Source organism: Spea bombifrons, chromosome 4, assembly GCF_027358695.1.
Source record: "Spea bombifrons isolate aSpeBom1 chromosome 4, aSpeBom1.2.pri, whole genome shotgun sequence".
NCBI lineage: Eukaryota > Metazoa > Chordata > Amphibia > Anura > Pelobatidae > Spea > Spea bombifrons.
The window spans coordinates 38756361-38774026 of record NC_071090.1 but is presented as its reverse complement, the minus strand read 5'-3'; the positions used below and the strand labels follow the sequence as shown (position 1 = coordinate 38774026).

The following is a 17666-nucleotide window of genomic DNA, read 5'->3' as shown; positions in this document are numbered from 1 at the left end:
CCGGCACCTAATGTTTAGATATTAAACCTTTGAGCTATCGGCAGCACCTGCTGGTCAGGCGGGGCAAATCGCGGGAGCTAAGGGCCTGCATGGTCAAATTAAACAACTTTGGCAAATCAAGCATTTGATAGCAAAAGCCATCCTTTTCAGTGTGGTGTTTTTAACCTTGTTCACACTTTGGCACCATCTGGGCTCTGCTTGTGTGACTGTGGGAGATATCGGAAGCATAGCACCCAGCTTGGGTAGCGTGGCCGAGCGGTCTAAGGCGCTAGATTTAGGCTCCAGTCTCATTTGAGGCGTGGTTCAAATCCCACCGCTGCCATGTTTTGTTAAAGTAGACCAGTGTGCTTAGGAAGGCTCGTTTGTTCATTTGCTCTTTGTTAATAACTAGTGTTCAATTGGTATTCAGTCGTCCTGGGAAACAAGACCCTTAGCAAGTCTCTAATCTCCTAAAGCGTTGCAGAAAGATACTTTAAGCCTACTTGAAGTAATTCTATATTACCAAGCTCTAACCCCAGTCAGCTTCTGCTGCAGGAAGAGCTTGGTTGGCCCGGTATAATGCCTAGTGGAATCAGTGTTATTTCTTCAAAGTCCCCTCACCCATTCAATCTTGCATTACACAGGGCCAGCTCTGCCCTTCCTGCTGGAGAAACCGGCAACTGTTGACTCTTCATTATGAATAGTGAAGTGAGGGACTCGAACCTGAAACGCTTCCTTTAGTGAGTAATCCCACTTGGAGAGTGGTGCAAAAACAGCATGACTTGGTAGCGTGGCCGAGCGTTCTAAGGCGCTGGATTAAGGCTCCAGTCTCTTCGGAGGCGTGGGTTCAAATCCCACCGCTGCCATGCTTTTTCCCTCTGTTTGTCATTTGTTCCCGAAATGCACTCAGCAACACAAGATTCCTTCCCGCAAACTAACCATATGCCCCTGAAGGCCACACGTGGAAAAGCAACACAAGGATTGATTTAGTCATATAAACAACAGTAAGAAAGACACACAAGACCTCCAAAAACATAAAAAGGTTAATTGACAGTTTCGAATGACTTACGCCGTTTGACTGCCAAAGGATTCAAACTCAGAACCCCCGGCACCTAATGCTTAGATATTAAACCTTTGAGCTATCGGCAGCACCTGCTGGTCAGGCAGGGCAAATCGCGGGAGCTAAGGGCCTGCATGGTCAAATTAAACAACTTTGGCAAATCAAGCATTTGATAGCAAAAGCCATCCTTTTCAGTGTGGTGTTTTTAATCTTGTTCACACTTTGGCACCATCTGGGCTCTGCTTGTGTGACTGTGGGAGATATCGGAAGCACAGCACCCAGCTTGTGTAGCGTGGCCGAGCGGTCTAAGGCGCTGGATTTAGGCTCCAGTCTCATTTGAGGCATGGGTTCAAATTCCACCACTGCCATGTTTTGTTAAAGTAGACCAGTGTGCTTAGGAAGGTTTGTTTGTTCATTTGCTCTTTGTTAAAAACTAGTGTTCAATTGGTATTCTGTCGTCCTGGGAAACAAGACCCTTAGCAAGTCTCTAATCTCCTAAAGTGTTGCAGAAAGATACTTTAAGCCTACTTGAAGTAAAAGTTTTGTTAAAGTAGACCAGTGTGCTTAGGAAGGTTTGTTTGTTCATTTGCTCTTTGTTAAAAACTAGTGTTCAATTGGTATTCTGTCGTCCTGGGAAACAAGACCCTTAGCAAGTCTCTAATCTCCTAAAGTGTTGCAGAAAGATACTTTAAGCCTACTTGAAGTAATTCTATATTACCAAGCTCTAACCCCAGTCAGCTTCTGCTGCAGGAAGAGCTTGGTTGGCCCGGTATAATGCCTAGTGGAATCAGTGTTATTTCTTCAAAGTCCCCTCACCCATTCAATCTTGCATTACACATGGCCAGCTCTGCCCTTCCTGCTGGAGAAACCGGCAACTGTTGACTCTTCATTATGAATAGTGAAGTGAGGGACTCGAACCTGAAACGCTTCCTTTAGTGAGTAATCCCCCTTGGAGAGTGGTGCAAAAACAGCATGACTTGGTAGCGTGGCCGAGCGGTCTAAGGCGCTGGATTAAGGCTCCAGTCTCTTCGGAGGCGTGGGTTCAAATCCCACCGCTGCCATGCTTTTTCCCTCTGTTTGTCATTTGTTCCCGAAATGCACTCAGCAACACAAGATTCCTTCCCGCAAACTAACCATATGCCCCTGAAGGCCACACGTGGAAAAGCAACACAAGGATTGATTTAGTCATATAAACAACAGTAAGAAAGACACACAAGACCTCCAAAAACATAAAAAGGTTAATTGACAGTTTCGAATGACTTACGCCATTTGACTGCCAAAGGATTCAAACTCAGAACCCCCGGCACCTAATGTTTAGATATTAAACCTTTGAGCTATCGGCAGCACCTGCTGGTCAGGCAGGGCAAATCGCGGGAGCTAAGGGCCTGCATGGTCAAATTAAACAACTTTGGCAAATCAAGCATTTGATAGCAAAAGCCATCCTTTTCAGTGTGGTGTTTTTAATCTTGTTCACACTTTGGCACCATCTGGGCTCTGCTTGTGTGACTGTGGGAGATATCGGAAGCACAGCACCCAGCTTGGGTAGCGTGGCCGAGCGGTCTAAGGCGCTGGATTTAGGCTCCAGTCTCACTTGAGGCTTGGGTTCAAATCCCACCGCTGCCATGTTTTGTTAAAGTAGACCAGTGTGCTTAGGAAGGCTTTTTTGTTCATTTGCTCTTTGTTAAAAACTAGTGTTCAATTGGTATTCTGTCGTCCTGGGAAACAAGACCCTTAGCAAGTCTCTAATCTCCTAAAGTGTTGCAGAAAGATACTTTAAGCCTACTTGAAGTAATTCTATATTACCAAGCTCTAACCCCAGTCAGCTTCTGCTGCAGGAAGAGCTTGGTTGGCCCGGTATAATGCCTAGTGGAATCAGTGTTATTTCTTCAAAGTCCCCTCACCCATTCAATCTTGCATTACACAGGGCCAGCTCTGCCCTTCCTGCTGGAGAAACCGGCAACTGTTGACTCTTCATTATGAATAGTGAAGTGAGGGACTCGAACCTGAAACGCTTCCTTTAGTGAGTAATCCCACTTGGAGAGTGGTGCAAAAACAGCATGACTTGGTAGCGTGGCCGAGCGTTCTAAGGCGCTGGATTAAGGCTCCAGTCTCTTCGGAGGTGTGGGTTCAAATTCCACCGCTGCCATGCTTTTTCCCTCTGTTTGTCATTTGTTCCCGAAATGCACTCAGCAACACAAGATTCCTTCCCGCAAACTAACCATATGCCCCTGAAGGCCACACGTGGAAAAGCAACACAAGGATTGATTTAGTCATATAAACAACAGTAAGAAAGACACACAAGACCTCCAAAAACATAAAAAGGTTAATTGACAGTTTCGAATGACTTACGCCGTTTGACTGCCAAAGGATTCAAACTCAGAACCCCCGGCACCTAATGCTTAGATATTAAACCTTTGAGCTATCGGCAGCACCTGCTGGTCAGGCAGGGCAAATCGCGGGAGCTAAGGGCCTGCATGGTCAAATTAAACAACTTTGGCAAATCAAGCATTTGATAGCAAAAGCCATCCTTTTCAGTGTGGTGTTTTTAATCTTGTTCACACTTTGGCACCATCTGGGCTCTGCTTGTGTGACTGTGGGAGATATCGGAAGCACAGCACGCAGCTTGGGTAGCGTGGCTGAGCGGTCTAAGGCGCTGGATTTAGGCTCCAGTCTCATTTGACGCATGGGTTCAAATCCCACCGCTGCAATGTTTTGTTAAAGTAGACCAGTGTGCTTAGGAAGGCTTGTTTGTTCATTTGCTCTTTGTTAAAAACTAGTGTTCAATTGGTATTCTGTCGTCCTGGGAAACAAGACCCTTAGCAAGTCTCTAATCTCCTAAAGTGTTGCAGAAAGATACTTTAAGCCTACTTGAAGTAATTCTATATTACCAAGCTCTAACCCCAGTCAGCTTCTGCTGCAGGAAGAGCTTGGTTGGCCCGGTATAATGCCTAGTGGAATCAGTGTTATTTCTTCAAAGTCCCCTCACCCATTCAATCTTGCATTACACAGGGCCAGCTCTGCCCTTCCTGCTGGAGAAACCGGCAACTGTTGACTCTTCATTATGAATAGTGAAGTGAGGGACTCGAACCTGAAACGCTTCCTTTAGTGAGTAATCCCCCTTGGAGAGTGGTGCGGAGACAGCATGACTTGGTAGCGTGGCCGAGCGGTCTAAGGCGCTGGATTAAGGCTCCAGTCTCTTCGGAGGCGTGGGTTCAAATCCCACCGCTGCCATGCTTTTTCCCTCTGTTTGTCATTTGTTCCCGAAATGCACTCAGCAACACAAGATTCCTTCCCGCAAACTAACCATATGCCCCTGAAGGCCACACGTGGAAAAGCAACACAAGGATTAATTTAGTCATATAAACAACGGTAAGAAAGACACACAAGATCTCCGAAAACATAAAAAGGTTAATTGACGGTTTTGAATGACTTACGCCGTTTGACTGCCAAAAGATTCAAACTCAGAACCCCCGGCACCTAATGCTTAGATATTAAACCTTTGAGCTATCGGCAGCACCTGCTGGTCAGGCAGGGCAAATCGCGGGAGCTAAGGGCCTGCATGGTCAAATTAAACAACTTTGGCAAATCAAGCATTTGATAGCAAAAGCCATCCTTTTCAGTGTGGTGTTTTTAATCTTGTTCACACTTTGGCACCATCTGGGCTCTGCTTGTGTGACTGTGGGAGATATCGGAAGCACAGCACCCAGCTTGGGTAGCGTGGCCGAGCGGTCTAAGGCGCTGGATTTAGGCTCCAGTCTCGTTTGAGGCGTGGGTTAAAATCCCACTGCTGCCATGTTTTGTTAAAGTAGACCAGTGTGCTTAGGAAGGCTTGTTTGTTCATTTGCTCTTTGTTAAAAACTAGTGTTCAATTGGTATTCTGTCGTCCTGGGAAACAAGACCCTTAGCAAGTCTCTAATCTCCTAAAGTGTTGCAGAAAGATACTTTAAGCCTACTTGAAGTAATTCTATATTACCAAGCTCTAACCCCAGTCAGCTTCTGCTGCAGGAAGAGCTTGGTTGGCCCGGTATAATGCCTAGTGGAATCAGTGTTATTTCTTCAGTCCCCTCACCCATTCAATCTTGCATTACACAGGGCCAGCTCTGCCCTTCCTGCTGGAGAAACCGGCAACTGTTGACTCTTCATTATGAATAGTGAAGTGAGGGACTCGAACCTGAAACGCTTCCTTTAGTGAGTAATCCCCCTTGGAGAGTGGTGGAAAAAAGGCATGACTTGGTAGCGTGGCCGAGCGGTCTAAGGCGCTGGATTAAGGCTCCAGTCTCTTCGGAGGTGTGGGTTCAAATCCCACTGCTGCCATGCTTTTTCCCTCTGTTTGTCATTTGTTCCCGAAATGCACTCAGCAACACAAGGTTCCTTCCCGCAAACTAACCATATGCCCCTGAAGGCCACACGTGGAAAAGCAACACAAGGATTCATTTAGTCATATAAACAACGGTAAGAAAGACACACAAGACCTCCAAAAACATAAAAAGGTTAATTGACAGTTTCGAATGACTTACGCCGTTTGACTGCCAAAGGATTCAAACTCAGAACCCCCGGCACCTAATGCTTAGATATTAAACCTTTGAGCTATCGGCAGCACCTGTTGGTCAGGCAGGGCAAATCGCGGGAGCTAAGGGCCTGCATGGTCAAATTAAACAACTTTGGCAAATCAAGCATTTGATAGCAAAAGCCATCCTTTTCAGTGTGGTGTTTTTAATCTTGTTCACACTTTGGCACCATCTGGGCTCTGCTTGGCTGAGCTTGGTTGGCCCCGGTATAATGCCTAGTGGAATCAGTGTTATTTCTTCAAAGTCCCCTCACCCATTCAATCTTGCATTACACAGGGCCAGCTCTGCCCTTCCTGCTGGAGAAACCGGCAACTGTTGACTCTTCATTATGAATAGTGAAGTGAGGGACTCGAACCTGAAACGCTTCCTTTAGTGAGTAATCCCCCTTGGAGAGTGGTGCAGAAACGGCATGACTTGGTAGCGTGGCCGAGCGGTCTAAGGCGCTGGATTAAGGCTCCAGTCTCTTCGGAGGCGTGGGTTCAAATCCCACTGCTGCCATGCTTTTTCCCTCTGTTTGTCATTTGTTCCCGAAATGCACTCAGCAACACAAGATTCCTTCCCGCAAACTAACCATATGCCCCTGAAGGCCACACGTGGAAAAGCAACACAAGGATTAAATTAGTCATATAAACAACGGTAAGAAAGACACACAAGACCTCCGAAAACATAAAAAGGTTAATTGACGGTATCGAATGACTTACACCGTTTGACTGCCAAAGGATTCAAACTCAGAACCCCTGGCACCTAATGCTTAGATATTAAACCTTTGAGCTATCGGCAGCACCTGCTGGTCAGGCAGGGCAAATCGCGGGAGCTAAGGGCCTGCATGGTCAAATTAAACAACTTTGGCAAATCAAGCATTTGATAGCAAAAGCCATCCTTTTCAGTGTGGTGTTTTTAATCTTGTTCACACTTTGGCACCATCTGGGCTCTGCTTGTGTGACTGTGGGAGATATCGGAAGCACAGCACCCAGCTTGGGTAGCGTGGCCGAGCGGTCTAAGGCGCTGGATTTAGGCTCCAGTCTCATTTGAGGCGTGGGTTCAAATCCCACCGCTGCCATGTTTTGTTAAAGTAGACCAGTGTGCTTAGGAAGGCTCGTTTGTTCATTTGCTCTTTGTTAATAACTAGTGTTCAATTGGTATTCAGTCGTCCTGGGAAACAAGACCCTTAGCAAGTCTCTAATCTCCTAAAGTGTTGCAGAAAGATACTTTAAGCCTACTTAAAGTAATTCTATATTACCAAGCTCTAACCCCAGTCAGCTTCTGCTGCAGGAAGAGCTTGGTTGGCCCGGTATAATGCCTAGTGGAATCAGTGTTATTTCTTCAAAGTCCCCTCACCCATTCAATCTTGCATTACACAGGGCCAGCTCTGCCCTTCCTGCTGGAGAAACCGGCAACTGTTGACTCTTCATTATGAATAGTGAAGTGAGGGACTCGAACCTGAAACGCTTCCTTTAGTGAGTAATCACCCTTGGAGAGTGGCGCAGAAACAGCATGACTTGGTAGCGTGGCCGCGCGATCTAAGGCGCTGGATTAAGGCTCCAGTCTCTTCGGAGGCGTGGGTTCAAATCCCACCGCTGCCATGCTTTTTCCCTCTGTTTGTCATTTGTTCCCGAAATGCACTCAGCAACACAAGATTCCTTCCCGCAAACTAACCATATGCCCCTGAAGGCCACACGTGGAAAAGCAACACAAGGATTAATTTAGTCATATAAACAACGGTAAGAAAGACACACAAGACCTCCGAAAACATAAAAAGGTTAATTGACGGTTTCGAATGACTTACGCCGTTTGACTGCCAAAGGATTCAAACTCAGAACCCCCGGCACCTAATGTTTAGATATTAAACCTTTGAGCTATCGGCAGCACCTGCTGGTCAGGCAGGGCAAATCGCGGGAGCTAAGGGCCTGCATGGTCAAATTAAACAACTTTGGCAAATCAAGCATTTGATAGCAAAAGCCATCCTTTTCAGTGTGGTGTTTTTAACCTTGTTCACACTTTGGCACCATCTGGGCTCTGCTTGTGTGACTGTGGGAGATATCGGAAGCACAGCACCCAGCTTGGGTAGCGTGGCCGAGCGGTCTAAGGCGCTAGATTTAGGCTCCAGTCTCATTTGAGGCGTGGTTCAAATCCCACCGCTGCCATGTTTTGTTAAAGTAGACCAGTGTGCTTAGGAAGGCTTTTTTGTTCATTTGCTCTTTGTTAAAAACTAGTGTTCAATTGGTATTCTGTCGTCCTGGGAAACAAGACCCTTAGCAAGTCTCTAATCTCCTAAAGTGTTGCAGAAAGATACTTTAAGCCTACTTGAAGTAATTCTATATTACCAAGCTCTAACCCCAGTCAGCTTCTGCTGCAGGAAGAGCTTGGTTGGCCCGGTATAATGCCTAGTGGAATCAGTGTTATTTCTTCAAAGTCCCCTCACCCATTCAATCTTGCATTACACAGGGCCAGCTCTGCCCTTCCTGCTGGAGAAACCGGCAACTGTTGACTCTTCATTATGAATAGTGAAGTGAGGGACTCGAACCTGAAACGCTTCCTTTAGTGAGTAATCCCCCTTGGAGAGTGGTGCAAAAACAGCATGACTTGGTAGCGTGGCCGAGCGGTCTAAGGCGCTGGATTAAGGCTCCAGTCTCTTCGGAGGCGTGGGTTCAAATCCCACCGCTGCCATGCTTTTTCCCTCTGTTTGTCATTTGTTCCCGAAATGCACTCAGCAACACAAGATTCCTTCCCGCAAACTAACCATATGCCCCTGAAGGCCACACGTGGAAAAGCAACACAAGGATTAAATTAGTCATATAAACAACAGTAAGAAAGACACACAAGACCTCCAAAAACATAAAAAGGTTAATTGACAGTTTCGAATGACTTACGCCGTTTGACTGCCAAAGGATTCAAACTCAGAACCCCCGGCACCTAATGCTTAGATATTAAACCTTTGAGCTATCGGCAGCACCTGCTGGTCAGGCAGGGCAAATCGCGGGAGCTAAGGGCCTGCATGGTCAAATTAAACAACTTTGGCAAATCAAGCATTTGATAGCAAAAGCCATCCTTTTCAGTGTGGTGTTTTTAATCTTGTTCACACTTTGGCACCATCTGGGCTCTGCTTGTGTGACTGTGGGAGATATCGGAAGCACAGCACTCAGCTTGGGTAGCGTGGCCGAGCGGTCTAAGGCGCTGGATTTAGGCTCCAGTCTCGTTTGAGGCGTGGGTTCAAATCCCACCGCTGCCATGTTTTGTTAAAGTAGACCAGTGTGCTTAGGAAGGTTTGTTTGTTCATTTGCTCTTTGTTAAAAACTAGTGTTCAATTGGTATTCTGTCGTCCTGGGAAACAAGACCCTTAGCAAGTCTCTAATCTCCTAAAGTGTTGCAGAAAGATACTTTAAGCCTACTTGAAGTAATTCTATATTACCAAGCTCTAACCCCAGTCAGCTTCTGCTGCAGGAAGAGCTTGGTTGGCCCGGTATAATGCCTAGTGGAATCTGTTATTTCTTCAAAGTCCCCTCACCCATTCAATCTTGCATTACACAGGGCCAGCTCTGCCCTTCCTGCTGGAGAAACCGGCAACTGTTGACTCTTCATTATGAATAGTGAAGTGAGGGACTTGAACCTGAAACGCTTCCTTTAGTGAGTAATCCCCCTTGGAGAGTTGTGCAGAAACGGCTTTACTCGGTAGCGTGGCCGAGCGGTCTAAGGCGCTGGATTAAGGCTCCAGTCTCTTCGGAGGCGTGGGTTCAAATCCCACGGCTGCCATGCTTTTTCCCTCTGTTTGTCATTTGTTCCCGAAATGCACTCAGCAACACAAGATTCCTTCCCGCAAACTAACCATATGCCCCTGAAGGCCACACGTGGAAAAGCAACACAAGGATTGATTTAGTCATATAAACAACGGTAAGAAAGACACACAAGACCTCCAAAAACATAAAAAGTTTAATTGACAGTTTCGAATGACTTACGCCTTTTGACTGCCAAAGGATTCAAACTCAGAACCCCCGGCACCTAATGCTTAGATATTTAACCTTTGAGCTATCGGCAGCACCTGCTGGTCAGGCAGGGCAAATCGCGGGAGCAAAGGGCCTGCATGGCCAAATTAAACAACTTTGGCAAATCTAGCATTTGATAGCAAAAGCCATCCTTTTCAGTGTGGTGTTTTTAATCTTGTTCACACTTTGGCACCATCTGGGCTCTGCTTGTGTGACTGTGGGAGATATCGGAAACACAGCACCCAGCTTGGGTAGCGTGGCCGAGCGGTCTAAGGCGCTGGATTTAGGCTCCAGTCTCATTTGAGGCGTGGGTTCAAATCCCACCGCTGCCATGTTTTGTTAAAGTAGACCAGTGTGCTTAGGAAGGCTTGTTTGTTCATTTGCTCTTTGTTAAAAACTAGTGTTCAATTGGTATTCTGTCGTCCTGGGAAACAAGACCCTTAGCAAGTCTCTAATCTCCTAAAGTGTTGCAGAAAGATACTTTAAGCCTACTTGAAGTAATTCTATATTACCAAGCTCTAACCCCAGTCAGCTTCTGCTGCAGGAAGAGCTTGGTTGGCCCGGTATAATGCCTAGTGGAATCAGTGTTATTTCTTCAAAGTCCCCTCACCCATTCAATCTTGCATTACACAGGGCCAGCTCTGCCCTTCCTGCTGGAGAAACCGGCAACTGTTGACTCTTCATTATGAATAGTGAAGTGAGGGACTCGAACCTGAAACGCTTCCTTTAGTGAGTAATCCCCCTTGGAGAGTGGTGCAGAGACAGCATGACTTGGTAGCGTGGCCGAGCGGTCTAAGGCGCTGGATTAAGGCTCCAGTCTCTTTGGAGGCGTGGGTTCAAATCCCACCGCTGCCATGCTTTTTCCCTCTGTTTGTCATTTGTTCCCGAAATGCACTCAGCAACACAAGATTCCTTCCCGCAAACTAACCATATGCCCCTGAAGGCCACACGTGGAAAAGCAACACAAGGATTAATTTAGTCATATAAACAACGGTAAGAAAGACACACAAGACCTCCAAAAACATAAAAAGGTTAATTGACAGTTTCGAATGACTTACGCCTTTTTACTGCCAAAGGATTCAAACTCAGAACCCCCGGCACCTAATGCTTAGATATTTAACCTTTGAGCTATCGGCAGCACCTGCTGGTCAGGCAGGGCAAATCGCGGGAGCTAAGGGCCTGCATGGTCAAATTAAACAACTTTGGCAAATCAAGCATTTGATAGCAAAAGCCATCCTTTTCAGTGTGGTGTTTTTAATCTTGTTCACACTTTGGCACCATCTGGGCTCTGCTTGTGTGACTGTGGGAGATATCGGAAGCACAGCACCCAGCTTTGGTAGCGTGGCCGAGCGGTCTAAGGCGCTGGATTTAGGCTCCAGTCTCGTTTGAGGCGTGGGTTCAAATCCCACCGCTGCCATGTTTTGTTAAAGTAGACCAGTGTGCTTAGGAAGGCTTTTTTGTTCATTTGCTCTTTGTTAAAAACTAGTGTTCAATTGGTATTCTGTCGTCCTGGGAAACAAGACCCTTAGCAAGTCTCTAATCTCCTAAAGTGTTGCAGAAAGATACTTTAAGCCTACTTGAAGTAATTCTATATTACCAAGCTCTAACCCCAGTCAGCTTCTGCTGCAGGAAGAGCTTGGTTGGCCCGGTATAATGCCTAGTGGAATCAGTTTTTATTTCTTCAAAGTCCCCTCACCCATTCAATCTTGCATTACACAGGGCCAGCTCTGCCCTTCCTGCTGGAGAAACCGGCAACTGTTGACTCTTCATTATGAATAGTGAAGTGAGGGACTCGAACCTGAAACGCTTCCTTTAGTGAGTAATCCCCCTTGGAGAGTGGTGCAAAAACAGCATGACTTGGTAGTGTGGCCGAGCGGTCTAAGGCGCTGGATTAAGGCTCCAGTCTCTTCGGAGGCGTGGGTTCAAATCCCACCGCTGCCATGCTTTTTCCCTCTGTTTGTCATTTGTTCCCGAAATGCACTCAGCAACACAAGATTCCTTCCCGCAAACTAACCATATGCCCCTGAAGGCCACACGTGGAAAAGCAACACAAGGATTGATTTAGTCATATAAACAACAGTAAGAAAGACACACAAGACCTCCAAAAACATAAAAAGGTTAATTGACAGTTTCGAATGTCTTACGCCGTTTGACTGCCAAAGGATTCAAACTCAGAACCCCCGGCACCTAATGCTTAGATATTAAACCTTTGAGCTATCGGCAGCACCTGCTGGTCAGGCAGGGCAAATCGCGGGAGCTAAGGGCCTGCATGGTCAAATTAAACAACTTTGGCAAATCAAGCATTTGATAGCAAAAGCCATCCTTTTCAGTGTGGTGTTTTTAATCTTGTTCACACTTTGGCACCATCTGGGCTCTGCTTGTGTGACTGTGGGAGATATCGGAAGCACAGCACCCAGCTTGGGTAGCGTGGCCGAGCGGTCTAAGGCGCTGGATTTAGGCTCCAGTCTCATTTGAGGCGTGGGTTCAAATCCCACCGCTGCCATGTTTTGTTAAAGTAGACCAGTGTGCTTAGGAAGGCTTGTTTGTTAATTTGCTCTTTGTTAAAAACTAGTGTTCAATTGGTATTCTGTCGTCCTGGGAAACAAGACCCTTAGCAAGTCTCTAATCTCCTAAAGTGTTGCAGAAAGATACTTTAAGCCTACTTGAAGTAATTCTATATTACCAAGCTCTAACCCCAGTCAGCTTCTGCTGCAGGAAGAGCTTGGTTGGTCCGGTATAATGCCTAGTGGAATCAGTGTTATTTCTTCAAAGTCCCCTCACCCATTCAATCTTGCATTACACAGGGCCAGCTCTGCCCTTCCTGCTGGAGAAACCGGCAACTGTTGACTCTTCATTATGAATAGTGAAGTGAGGGACTCGAACCTGAAACGCTTCCTTTAGTGAGTAATCCCCCTTGGAGAGTTGTGCAGAAACGGCTTGACTCGGTAGCGTGGCCGAGCGGTCTAAGGCGTTGGATTAAGGCTCCAGTCTCTTCGGAGGCGTGGGTTCAAATCCCACAGCTGCCATGCTTTTTCCCTCTGTTTGTCATTTGTTCCCGAAATGCACTCAGCAACACAAGATTCCTTCCCGCAAACTAACCATATGCCCCTGAAGGCCACACGTGGAAAAGCAACACAAGGATTGATTTAGTCATATAAACAACGGTAAGGAAGACACACAAGACCTCCAAAAACATAAAAAGGTTAATTGACAGTTTCGAATGACTTACGCCTTTTGACTGCCAAAGGATTCAAACTCAGAACCCCCGGCACCTAATGCTTAGATATTTAACCTTTGAGCTATCGGCAGCACCTGCTGGTCAGGCAGGGCAAATCGCGGGAGCTAAGGGCCTGCATGGTCAAATTAAACAACTTTGGCAAATCAAGCATTTGATAGCAAAAGCCATCCTTTTCAGTGTGGTGTTTTTAATCTTGTTCACACTTTGGCACCATCTGGGCTCTGCTTGTGTGACTGTGGGAGATATCAGAAGCACAGCACCCAGCTTGGGTAGCGTGGCCGATCGGTATAAGGTGCTGGATTTAGGCTCCAGTCTCATTTGAGGCGTGGGTTCAAATCTCACCGCTGCCATGTTTTGTTAAAGTAGACCAGTGTGCTTAGGAAGGCTTGTTTGTTCATTTGCTCTTTGTTAAAAACTAGTGTTCAATTGGTATTATGTCGTCCTGGGAAACAAGACCCTTAGCAAGTCTCTAATCTCCTAAAGTGTTGCAGAAAGATACTTTAAGCCTACTTGAAGTAATTCTATATTACCAAGCTCTAACCCCAGTCAGCTTCTGCTGCAGGAAGAGCTTGGTTGGCCCGGTATAATGCCTAGTGGAATCAGTGTTATTTCTTCAAAGTCCCCTCACCCATTCAATCTTGCATTACACAGGGCCAGCTCTGCCCTTCCTGCTGGAGAAACCGGCAACTGTTGACTCTTCATTATGAATAGTGAAGTGAGGGACTCGAACCTGAAACGCTTCCTTTAGTGAGTAATCCCCCTTGGAGAGTTGTGCAGAAACGGCTTGACTCGGTAGCGTGGCCGAGCGGTCTAAGGCGTTGGATTAAGGCTCCAGTCTCTTTGGAGGCGTGGGTTCAAATCCCACAGCTGCCATGCTTTTTCCCTCTGTTTGTCATTTGTTCCCGAAATGCACTCAGCAACACAAGATTCCTTCCCGCAAACTAACCATATGCCCCTGAAGGCCACACGTGGAAAAGCAACACAAGGATTGATTTAGTCATATAAACAACGGTAAGAAAGACACACAAGACCTCCAAAAACATAAAAATGTTAATTGACAGTTTCGAATGACTTACGCCGTTTGACTGCCAAAGGATTCAAACTCAGAACCCCCGGCACCTAATGCTTAGATATTAAACCTTTGAGCTATCGGCAGCACCCGCTGGTCAGGCAGGGCAAATCGCGGGAGCTAAGGGCCTGCATGGTCAAATTAAACAACTTTGGCAAATCAAGCATTTGATAGCAAAAGCCATCCTTTTCAGTGTGGTGTTTTTAATCTTGTTCACACTTTGGCACCATCTGGGCTCTGCTTGTGTGACTGTGGGAGATATCGGAAGCACAGCACCCAGCTCGGGTAGCGTGGCCGAGCGGTCTAAGACACTGGATTTAGGCTCCAGTCTCATTTGAGGCGTGGGTTCAAATCCCACCGCTGCCATGTTTTGTTAAAGTAGACCAGTGTGCTTAGGAAGGCTCGTTTGTTCATTTGCTCTTTGTTAATAACTAGTGTTCAATTGGTATTCAGTTGTCCTGGGAAACAAGACCCTTAGCAAGTCTCTAATCTCCTAAAGTGTTGCAGAAAGATACTTTAAGCCTACTTGAAGTAATTCTATATTACCAAGCTCTAACCCCAGTCAGCTTCTGCTGCAGGAAGAGCTTGGTTGGCCCGGTATAATGCCTAGTGGAATCAGTGTTATTTCTTCAAAGTCCCCTCACCCATTCAATCTTGCATTACACTTGGCCAGCTCTGCCCTTCCTGCTGGAGAAACCGGCAACTGTTGACTCTTCATTATGAATAGTGAAGTGAGGGACTCGAACCTGAAACGCTTCCTTTAGTGAGTAATCCCCCTTGGAGAGTGGTGGAAAAAAGGCATGACTTGGTATCGTGGCCGAGCGGTCTAAGGCGCTGGATTAAGGCTCCAGTCTCTTTGGAGGCGTGGGTTCAAATCCCACCGCTGCCATGCTTTTTCCCTCTGTTTGTCATTTGTTCCCGAAATGCACTCAGCAACACAAGATTCCTTCCCGCAAACTAACCATATGCCCCTGAAGGCCACACGTGGAAAAGCAACACAAGGATTGATTTAGTCATATAAACAACGGTAAGGAAGACACACAAGACCTCCAAAAACATAAAAAGGTTAATTGACAGTTTCGAATGACTTACGCCTTTTGACTGCCAAAGGATTCAAACTCAGAACCCCCGGCACCTAATGCTTAGATATTTAACCTTTGAGCTATCGGCAGCACCTGCTGGTCAGGCAGGGCAAATCGCGGGAGCTAAGGGCCTGCATGGTCAAATTAAACAACTTTGGCAAATCAAGCATTTGATAGCAAAAGCCATCCTTTTCAGTGTGGTGTTTTTAATCTTGTTCACACTTTGGCACCATCTGGGCTCTGCTTGTGTGACTGTGGGAGATATCAGAAGCACAGCACCCAGCTTGGGTAGCGTGGCCGATCGGTCTAAGGCGCTGGATTTAGGCTCCAGTCTCATTTGAGGCGTGGGTTCAAGTCTCACCGCTGCCATGTTTTGTTAAAGTAGACCAGTGTGCTTAGGAAGGCTTGTTTGTTCATTTGCTCTTTGTTAAAAACTAGTGTTCAATTGGTATTATGTCGTCCTGGGAAACAAGACCCTTAGCAAGTCTCTAATCTCCTAAAGTGTTGCAGAAAGATACTTTAAGCCTACTTGAAGTAATTCTATATTACCAAGCTCTAACCCCAGTCAGCTTCTGCTGCAGGAAGAGCTTGGTTGGCCCGGTATAATGCCTAGTGGAATCAGTGTTATTTCTTCAAAGTCCCCTCACCCATTCAATCTTGCATTACACAGGGCCAGCTCTGCCCTTCCTGCTGGAGAAACCGGCAACTGTTGACTCTTCATTATGAATAGTGAAGTGAGGGACTCGAACCTGAAACGCTTCCTTTAGTGAGTAATCCCCCTTGGAGAGTTGTGCAGAAACGGCTTGACTCGGTAGCGTGGCCGAGCGGTCTAAGGCGTTGGATTAAGGCTCCAGTCTCTTCGGAGGCGTGGGTTCAAATCCCACAGCTGCCATGCTTTTTCCCTCTGTTTGTCATTTGTTCCCGAAATGCACTCAGCAACACAAGATTCCTTCCCGCAAACTAACCATATGCCCCTGAAGGCCACACGTGGAAAAGCAACACAAGGATTGATTTAGTCATATAAACAACGGTAAGAAAGACACACAAGACCTCCAAAAACATAAAAAGGTTTATTGACAGTTTCGAATGATTTACGCCGTTTGACTGCCAAAGGATTCAAACTCAGAACCCCCGGCACCTAATGCTTAGATATTAAACCTTTGAGCTATCGGCAGCACCTGCTGGTCAGGCAGGGCAAATCGCGGGAGCTAAGGGCCTGCATGGTCAAATTAAACAACTTTGGCAAATCAAGCATTTGATAGCAAAAGCCATCCTTTTCAGTGTGGTGTTTTTAATCTTGTTCACACTTTGGCACCATCTGGGCTCTGCTTGTGTGACTGTGGGAGATATCGGAAACAAAGCCCCCAGCTTGGGTAGCGTGGCCGAGCGGTCTAAGGCGCTGGATTTAGGCTCCAGTCTCATTTGAGGCGTGGGTTCAAATCCCACCGCTGCCATGTTTTGTTAAAGTAGACCAGTGTGCTTAGGAAGGCTTGTTTGTTCATTTGCTCTTTGTTAAAAACTAGTGTTCAATTGGTATTCTGTCGTCCTGGGAAACAAGACCCTTAGCAAGTCTCTAATCTCCTAAAGTGTTGCAGAAAGATACTTTAAGCCTACTTGAAGTAATTCTATATTACCAAGCTCTAACCCCAGTCAGCTTCTGCTGCAGGAAGAGCTTGGTTGGCCCGGTATAATGCCTAGTGGAATCAGTGTTATTTCTTCAAAGTCCCCTCACCCATTCAATCTTGCATTACACAGGGCCAGCTCTGCCCTTCCTGCTGGAGAAACCGGCAACTGTTGACTCTTCATTATGAATAGTGAAGTGAGGGACTCGAACCTGAAACGCTTCCTTTAGTGAGTAATCCCACTTGGAGAGTGGTGCAAAAACAGCATGACTTGGTAGCGTGGCCGAGCGTTCTAAGGCGCTGGATAAAGACTCCAGTCTCTTCGGAGGCGTGGGTTCAAATCCCACCGCTGCCATGCTTTTTCCCTCTGTTTGTCATTTGTTCCCGAAATGCACTCAGCAACACAAGATTCCTTCCCGCAAACTAACCATATGCCCCTGAAGGCCACACGTGGAAAAGCAACACAAGGATTGATTTAGTCATATAAACAACAGTAAGAAAGACACACAAGACCTCCAAAAACATAAAAAGGTTAATTGACGGTTTCGAATGATTTACGCCGTTTGACTGCCAAAAGATTCAAACTCAGAACCCCCGGCACCTAATGCTTAGATATTAAACCTTTGAGCTATCGGCAGCACCTGCTGGTCAGGCAGGGCAAATCGCGGGAGCTAAGGGCCTGCATGGTCAAATTAAACAACTTTGGCAAATCATGCATTTGATAGCAAAAGCCATCCTTTTCAGTGTGGTGTTTTTAATCTTGTTCACACTTTGGCACCATCTGGGCTGTGCTTGTGTGACTGTGGGAGATATCGGAAGCACAGCACCCAGCTTGGGTAGCGTGGCCGAGTGGTCTAAGGCGCTGGATTTAGGCTCCAGTCTCATTTGAGGCGTGGGTTAAAATCCCACTGCTGCCATGTTTTGTTAAAGTAGACCAGTGTGCTTAGGAAGGCTTGTTTGTTCATTTGCTCTTTGTTAAAAACTAGTGTTCAATTGGTATTCTGTCGTCCTGGGAAACAAGACCCTTAGCAAGTCTCTAATCTCCTAAAGTGTTGCAGAAAGATACTT

General features: G+C 46.4%; 28 non-coding genes across 28 annotated transcripts; all 28 read left to right on the top strand.

The window, feature by feature from the left end:
* The first annotated feature begins 763 nt into the window (after nucleotides 1-763).
* Nucleotides 764-845, top strand: TRNAL-AAG (transfer RNA leucine (anticodon AAG)). Its single transcript has one exon. It is a non-coding gene; the product is annotated as a tRNA-Leu (tRNA).
* Nucleotides 846-2018: 1173 nt separating this feature from the next.
* On the top strand, nucleotides 2019-2100 carry TRNAL-AAG (transfer RNA leucine (anticodon AAG)). The gene has a single exon. It is a non-coding gene; the product is annotated as a tRNA-Leu (tRNA).
* Nucleotides 2101-2580: 480 nt separating this feature from the next.
* Nucleotides 2581-2662, top strand: TRNAL-UAG (transfer RNA leucine (anticodon UAG)). The gene has a single exon. It is a non-coding gene; the product is annotated as a tRNA-Leu (tRNA).
* A 441-nt stretch (nucleotides 2663-3103) lies between these two features.
* Nucleotides 3104-3185, top strand: TRNAL-AAG (transfer RNA leucine (anticodon AAG)). The gene has a single exon. It is a non-coding gene; the product is annotated as a tRNA-Leu (tRNA).
* Nucleotides 3186-4188: 1003 nt separating this feature from the next.
* Nucleotides 4189-4270, top strand: TRNAL-AAG (transfer RNA leucine (anticodon AAG)). Its single transcript has one exon. It is a non-coding gene; the product is annotated as a tRNA-Leu (tRNA).
* Nucleotides 4271-4750: 480 nt separating this feature from the next.
* Nucleotides 4751-4832, top strand: TRNAL-UAG (transfer RNA leucine (anticodon UAG)). The gene has a single exon. It is a non-coding gene; the product is annotated as a tRNA-Leu (tRNA).
* Nucleotides 4833-5271: 439 nt separating this feature from the next.
* Nucleotides 5272-5353, top strand: TRNAL-AAG (transfer RNA leucine (anticodon AAG)). The gene has a single exon. It is a non-coding gene; the product is annotated as a tRNA-Leu (tRNA).
* Nucleotides 5354-6023: 670 nt separating this feature from the next.
* On the top strand, nucleotides 6024-6105 carry TRNAL-AAG (transfer RNA leucine (anticodon AAG)). Its single transcript has one exon. It is a non-coding gene; the product is annotated as a tRNA-Leu (tRNA).
* A 480-nt stretch (nucleotides 6106-6585) lies between these two features.
* Nucleotides 6586-6667, top strand: TRNAL-UAG (transfer RNA leucine (anticodon UAG)). The gene has a single exon. It is a non-coding gene; the product is annotated as a tRNA-Leu (tRNA).
* A 441-nt stretch (nucleotides 6668-7108) lies between these two features.
* TRNAL-AAG (transfer RNA leucine (anticodon AAG)) lies at nucleotides 7109-7190 on the top strand. The gene has a single exon. It is a non-coding gene; the product is annotated as a tRNA-Leu (tRNA).
* A 1002-nt stretch (nucleotides 7191-8192) lies between these two features.
* TRNAL-AAG (transfer RNA leucine (anticodon AAG)) lies at nucleotides 8193-8274 on the top strand. Its single transcript has one exon. It is a non-coding gene; the product is annotated as a tRNA-Leu (tRNA).
* A 480-nt stretch (nucleotides 8275-8754) lies between these two features.
* Nucleotides 8755-8836, top strand: TRNAL-UAG (transfer RNA leucine (anticodon UAG)). The gene has a single exon. It is a non-coding gene; the product is annotated as a tRNA-Leu (tRNA).
* Nucleotides 8837-9275: 439 nt separating this feature from the next.
* Nucleotides 9276-9357, top strand: TRNAL-AAG (transfer RNA leucine (anticodon AAG)). Its single transcript has one exon. It is a non-coding gene; the product is annotated as a tRNA-Leu (tRNA).
* A 480-nt stretch (nucleotides 9358-9837) lies between these two features.
* On the top strand, nucleotides 9838-9919 carry TRNAL-UAG (transfer RNA leucine (anticodon UAG)). Its single transcript has one exon. It is a non-coding gene; the product is annotated as a tRNA-Leu (tRNA).
* A 441-nt stretch (nucleotides 9920-10360) lies between these two features.
* Nucleotides 10361-10442, top strand: TRNAL-AAG (transfer RNA leucine (anticodon AAG)). Its single transcript has one exon. It is a non-coding gene; the product is annotated as a tRNA-Leu (tRNA).
* Nucleotides 10443-10922: 480 nt separating this feature from the next.
* TRNAL-UAG (transfer RNA leucine (anticodon UAG)) lies at nucleotides 10923-11004 on the top strand. The gene has a single exon. It is a non-coding gene; the product is annotated as a tRNA-Leu (tRNA).
* A 442-nt stretch (nucleotides 11005-11446) lies between these two features.
* Nucleotides 11447-11528, top strand: TRNAL-AAG (transfer RNA leucine (anticodon AAG)). Its single transcript has one exon. It is a non-coding gene; the product is annotated as a tRNA-Leu (tRNA).
* A 480-nt stretch (nucleotides 11529-12008) lies between these two features.
* On the top strand, nucleotides 12009-12090 carry TRNAL-UAG (transfer RNA leucine (anticodon UAG)). The gene has a single exon. It is a non-coding gene; the product is annotated as a tRNA-Leu (tRNA).
* Nucleotides 12091-12531: 441 nt separating this feature from the next.
* TRNAL-AAG (transfer RNA leucine (anticodon AAG)) lies at nucleotides 12532-12613 on the top strand. The gene has a single exon. It is a non-coding gene; the product is annotated as a tRNA-Leu (tRNA).
* Nucleotides 12614-13093: 480 nt separating this feature from the next.
* Nucleotides 13094-13175, top strand: TRNAL-UAG (transfer RNA leucine (anticodon UAG)). Its single transcript has one exon. It is a non-coding gene; the product is annotated as a tRNA-Leu (tRNA).
* Nucleotides 13176-13616: 441 nt separating this feature from the next.
* Nucleotides 13617-13698, top strand: TRNAL-AAG (transfer RNA leucine (anticodon AAG)). Its single transcript has one exon. It is a non-coding gene; the product is annotated as a tRNA-Leu (tRNA).
* Nucleotides 13699-14178: 480 nt separating this feature from the next.
* On the top strand, nucleotides 14179-14260 carry TRNAL-UAG (transfer RNA leucine (anticodon UAG)). The gene has a single exon. It is a non-coding gene; the product is annotated as a tRNA-Leu (tRNA).
* A 441-nt stretch (nucleotides 14261-14701) lies between these two features.
* On the top strand, nucleotides 14702-14783 carry TRNAL-AAG (transfer RNA leucine (anticodon AAG)). Its single transcript has one exon. It is a non-coding gene; the product is annotated as a tRNA-Leu (tRNA).
* A 480-nt stretch (nucleotides 14784-15263) lies between these two features.
* On the top strand, nucleotides 15264-15345 carry TRNAL-UAG (transfer RNA leucine (anticodon UAG)). The gene has a single exon. It is a non-coding gene; the product is annotated as a tRNA-Leu (tRNA).
* Nucleotides 15346-15786: 441 nt separating this feature from the next.
* Nucleotides 15787-15868, top strand: TRNAL-AAG (transfer RNA leucine (anticodon AAG)). Its single transcript has one exon. It is a non-coding gene; the product is annotated as a tRNA-Leu (tRNA).
* A 480-nt stretch (nucleotides 15869-16348) lies between these two features.
* On the top strand, nucleotides 16349-16430 carry TRNAL-UAG (transfer RNA leucine (anticodon UAG)). Its single transcript has one exon. It is a non-coding gene; the product is annotated as a tRNA-Leu (tRNA).
* Nucleotides 16431-16871: 441 nt separating this feature from the next.
* On the top strand, nucleotides 16872-16953 carry TRNAL-AAG (transfer RNA leucine (anticodon AAG)). The gene has a single exon. It is a non-coding gene; the product is annotated as a tRNA-Leu (tRNA).
* Nucleotides 16954-17433: 480 nt separating this feature from the next.
* TRNAL-UAG (transfer RNA leucine (anticodon UAG)) lies at nucleotides 17434-17515 on the top strand. The gene has a single exon. It is a non-coding gene; the product is annotated as a tRNA-Leu (tRNA).
* The last annotated feature ends 151 nt before the right edge of the window (nucleotides 17516-17666 follow it).